Source organism: Mastomys coucha, unplaced genomic scaffold (genome assembly GCF_008632895.1).
Source record: "Mastomys coucha isolate ucsf_1 unplaced genomic scaffold, UCSF_Mcou_1 pScaffold22, whole genome shotgun sequence".
NCBI classification, from domain to species: domain Eukaryota; kingdom Metazoa; phylum Chordata; class Mammalia; order Rodentia; family Muridae; genus Mastomys; species Mastomys coucha.
This window is the reverse complement of record NW_022196905.1, coordinates 221231877-221237167: the sequence shown is the minus strand read 5'-3', so window position 1 is coordinate 221237167 and position 5291 is coordinate 221231877. Positions and strand designations below refer to the sequence as shown.

At 43.1% G+C, this 5291-nt stretch overlaps 1 long non-coding RNA gene across 1 annotated transcript in view; it reads right to left on the bottom strand.

The window, feature by feature from the left end:
* Window positions 1-1290: 1290 nt before the first annotated feature.
* LOC116069665 overlaps window positions 1291-5291 on the bottom strand; it is a 39592-nt gene continuing 35591 nt past the window's right edge. Inside the window, exons 2-3 of the long non-coding RNA XR_004110088.1 lie at window positions 2725-2872; window positions 1291-1498 (exon numbers count right to left, since the gene is read on the bottom strand). This is a non-coding gene — a long non-coding RNA (uncharacterized LOC116069665). The remainder of the gene's footprint in view (window positions 1499-2724; window positions 2873-5291) is intronic.

The following is a 5291-nucleotide window of genomic DNA, read 5'->3' as shown; positions in this document are numbered from 1 at the left end:
CAAATGAAGTGATTAATAAAATAATTAAATAAAATGATGCAATAGTTATGTTTTGTAGAGAGTCACTGAATTGCATATATACTATTTAAAAAGCTAAATGTCCTTGATCATAAATATTTCCTTGTACCCAGCCTTCCTCACAACCACTTAAATACATTCCAGTTCCAGCAAAGAGCACTGTCACCTCCCACAATCCCCATAACACTGCTCCATGGGATTTGGGGAGAATTTGTTTTCCTTTTGCTTCTGGCTGGCTACAGGCAGTAATTCTGTCCCTTAACCTCCAGATGCGCGACAGCTATCAGCCCCTGCACAGCTGCACAATCTTTATTTAATACAAAGCACCAGGGGAAAGAGAGGCAGCTTAATTAGTGCTAATTACCCCTGAGTCAGGAGATGCCCCTCTTAGCATTACAAGATACAATAAAATACCATACACAGTTTGTCAACTAGTTAGAAAGACGGGGCTCCACCATCTAGACCCACACACGCTGACATTTTCCTTCCTGGGAAACAAAACGAAGCCAAGTAAACAAACCACGGAGTCTCTCTTGCCTCTGTTGTCACTGCTGGTTACCATCCAATTAGTCTTCCTGTCCTTCAATGCCAAGCATCTCAGATAATTGGATATCCAGTTAGAAGACATTCTGCCTGAATGCTTAGCTGATTATTGCTTTTGAAAAGTAAGCTGAGGATAGAAAACTGGAAGCTGTTGTTTGCCCGTGCATGCTCAAGCCCTCACCAGGTCATGTGCTTGTGTGGCTATGTCTGTGATGCCCGAATTCCTTCCCAGAAGTCTGTGCTCGCACACCATGTTCAAGGGCAGGGAGCATGGAAAACAAGCAGCGATTTCTCCTTTACTCTCATCTCTCTGCAAAGTAAGAAAGCTCCTTGTAAGAATCTAGCTTCTGGTATATCAAGTCGCAGCAGGACTAAGTGTATCCTCTCCCATTGAGACCAGATAAGGCAGCCCAGCTATGAGAAAGGGATCCGCGAGCGGGCAAAAGACTCGGAGACAGCCCCGCTCTATTAGGAGGCCCACATGAAGACCAAGGGACACATCTGCTACATCTGTGTAGGGGACCTAGGTCTAGCTCCAGCGTGCTCTTTGGTTGGTGGTTGGGGGACCTCCACTTCTCTGAGGAAAAGGGGGATAGAAAAGGGGTGGGAGGATGGAACTGGGAGGAGAGGAGGGCAAAGGTTTGTTATCAGGCTGTAAAGTAAATAAATAAATTACTAAGGAAAAAGACTGAATAAATTTCAATAACCACTGGGGAAAAGGTGTGTCAATGCCTTGTACACTTCATTGTCCAGAAGTGAGTTCATTGCCACTCCCTCTGAGGCAAAGGAAAGTGTCCCATTCCTTTGTTTGTAGGTGGCAGAAAGTTGATTGTTCCACTGGGCACCTGGCAGCCTCCTATGGCCTGGCATCCTGGTGACAGTCTGCTCACCCTTGAGTGCTTCATCTCTGGTGCCATACTATGCCATCTGAATTTTACTAGAAGAGAACAGAAGGAATGCTTTTGTCATGGTATTACATCTTTTCTTTTCTAAATGCTTCTCTCTGCAGCCTCCACAGTATTCTGGTATGTTCCTGGATATATGTGAAGCTTGTCCACGCCCAAGAGGTGCTTTCTGTTGTCTTGAGAGAGGCTTGCTATGTAGCCCAGGCTGGCCTTCAACTTTCTGACTTGTGATACTCTTGCCACGGCTCCTAAGTGTGTGGACTTGTATAAATGAAGTCAGATTCAGTATTTGATGGGTTGTGATACTCAAGAGAACTATTCTGGCGGATTTTCTTTCTGTGGTATGAGGATTGCGTTTAGGATCTGGTGCATATGAGGCAAGTGATCTACCATTGAGCTGTAGCCTCAGCCCTCTGTCTACTTTTTGCTTTGAGATACGATCCTCCTGAATTGCTCAGGCTGGTCTTGAAATTATTCTGTACCTTAGGAAAACTTTGAGCATGCAGTTTTCATGCCTCAACCTGTTATAAAATATAATGCAGTGAGTGAGGGGGGGACTTTGGCTGGCCCATGTCAAGGTATGCCCCTAAGTATACTGTGCAAAGGACCTGGTGTGGAAGAGGCCTTGTAGAGAAAGCCTGAGGAAGGGACAGAGGCAGACAAGTGGACATGTAGACAGACAGACAGATGGGAGCAGAACCATGAGGGCAGAGGGCTGGGGGACACCCACAGAGACAAAGAGGGGACTCTGGAAACAGACAGTAGGATGGAAGACTGGTCCTTTCTAACTGCAGGACACACATGTGGCACCTGGTGGCAGTGGCAGATCATGACATAAGAAACTGCTAAGTTCCTGAAGGCAGGGCAGCAGAATCTCCTGTATGCTAACATAACCAAGAGAAGGGGGAGGGTGGAGATAGACTCCCCAACATACTTCCATGTATATTCTAGAGGATAGTATCCTATGCTGGGACCCACAGTCCATCAAGATTTCATTCTATGTCAGGAGCCCACAGTCCACCCAGAGATCCTCCTGTGTTAGGGGGCCCAGTGTCCATGTACATACGCATCCAGTGTAAGGAACTAACCACTCCATATGCATCCAGTGTAAGGAACTAACCACTCCATACGCATCCAGTGTAAGGAACTAACCACTCCATCCAAAGGTATCACCCTCCACTAGGGAAGTAGCACTTTGTCATAGCTTTTCAGTCCCATTCATCAGCTGGGACTGCATACTCTGTCCTTACCTTCTTACCTGTGGAATTAGAAGACTCCAGGTATCCCTGCAGGGTGATAAGACTCTCCTTCCCCATCAGCAGAGAAGAGAAAATAAGTAGACAGATGTCCTTGGTAATTGTTCATAATTCATTATGCAATGCTCCGAAGTTACTCAGCACATTAACCTTCCATACGAAAGAAAGAAAATAGACTATGTGTAATCCTCCTATAATTGTGATTAGTTGAAGAAATTGATTGACCTGAACAATTTCAAGATTTTTCATCTGTACATAATTAATAAATGTATTCTGCTATTGGAACATTTTTTTGAAATATATTTATTAGATGGTTTCTATTTGACCTCTGTGAAAACATTCTGTTTTTTATTTTGCTTCTTTGATTAGTTTTGGGCAATCACTCATGCATAAAATCTCTTACTGACTCCCCAATGGCATTTTCTCTTTTGCATACAAATGCCCTCTCTGACTTACATTTTGGATGCTATCTAATATCCCTGCTTCATGATCTATAAATATGAAGATGATAAGCATACAAAGTTCAGTGTTTAACTAAAATATATAACGAAGTTAATGTGACACATACTTAATGATGTGCATAATTGTTACTGGGCTGCATGGTAATTGAGAATAAATGACAAGCTATTTCTGTCACAGCAATGGGAAATATATTGGTAGAGATGGAGCAGGGACTGTTCTACTCAGCAGTGGGATAATGGAGGGAGTAGAGGGATTGAGAACCAAAAAGAACTGTCAACTAGCTTTTCCTTAGCAAGAGAAGGCCTGGTGCTTCCCTGGTTCCTTCTCTCTCTGTCTGTGTCTGTCTCTGTCTCTCTCTGTCTCTCTCTGTCTCTCTGTCTCTCTCTCTCTGTCTCTCCCCCCTCAGTTCTTTCCCAAGAAGCAATATCCAGTAACTCAGTGTCACTCATAAGTTGATGTCTTAGGTTGTAGATGAACTACCATGTTCACCCATGTCCATCCCAGGCATTAAGACATGGGTTTCCTATCTTGACATATTGGAAAGAAAAGAAACTCATTTGGCAGCTAGGGTGTCAGAAAGTTGTTACTGGGATAAGTAGAAAAGGAAACCTTTTATGCATATAGCTATCTGGTCCCAAGTTCACAGGCATAGTACCTTTTTACCATCACACATTGGGTGGAGATTTGTATCCTTATCCTCAAAGAGCTACTCATTGGCAGCTGGGCGCATAAAACATTTCATAGGCCTGGGTAATAATTGTTTACGTCTTCTGTCTCTCATTTAGATGTTACAGCAGGCAGAATTTAAGGCTGACACCACATTCCCTACTCCTGTCTCCCATAGAGGTGCTTTTTGTCATCACCTCCCTCAAAACAATGGAAAAATTTGAAATATTTTGAGGTGTCACTCCTTTGGTTAAATTATATAGCAAAAGAGAAGAGCTTCTGAAAACATTAGCTCCCTCATCAGTTGACTTTGAGTTAGTGTGAAAGGAGGCTTCCCTGAGCACAGGACATCATTTAGCTAGCCTTTCTAGTTCAAAGCTTTCTCATTGTATGTAGGGTTTCAGCCGGTTTGAAGTCTAGCTCTCAGGAAGACATGAGCATCTCTTACTGCATCCACTGGGCACTGAGAATGTAGGTTTCTGATGCACTCTTGCTAGTGGAGGGAACAGAATATTTCAATGGTGCCTTGATGCTCTCAGCTGTGAAAGGGCAGCCTGAATAGTGACTACTAAGTTGTCGCTGATTCTCTCTGATCACAGTGTGGGTGCCTGTCTCGGATGTGTAGGTAGTGTAGGTTATGTCCATTTATCTCTTGACCTTGCTTGGATCTCAAGCACTTCTGTCTCCCACAGCATTGCTTTGCCTGTCTTCATGATTGCATGCTCTAGCTCGACCCTTGCCTTAGAGTCCAGTACTAGATAGATCCTCTGGTTCCAACCCAACTGTTAGTCACATTCTCCCCTTCCATTATCCATCTCCAAAAGATACGTAAAGCAAGTTAGCATCTTCTAGATTATTTAGCAACTCAGGAACCAAATAGTTAAGGATTCATCTGTACCCAAGAGAGGAAATCATGGGATCTGGTAAATTTTGGCTAAGAAAATGAGAGCCTGATTTGTGTTCCATCTGGTTCAGGGAAGTCTGAGGGTGGAGAATTGAGGCCAGAATGATCAACATCAGAAAAAATGTCTATCCTAAGCAAACAGAGAAAATGTATTTCCAGCTTTTGGCAATAGGAGAATAAACCTGCAGAAGACCCAGAGGTGGAAGTGCCAGTCCTCAGGATCATAAGGCCAAGCAGAATCCCAATCAAGAAGTTCCTGAATTGCTGTATAAGCAAAACAAAGCCGGATAAGGATAGAAAACTGATAGATTTGTAAGTAGGGAGGGAGATAGATAGATAGATAGATAGATAGATAGATAGATAGATAGATAGATAGATAGATAGATATAGATAGATAAATGTTAGATAGATAGGCAGACTGATGGATAATTGATAGTAGATACTTAAAAAGGTTCTTCTGTAAGGAGACATTAAAGCTTTAAACCTGTGCTGACTAAGAAGAAAAGTTATGGGCCTAAGAATCCATCACAAACTGGC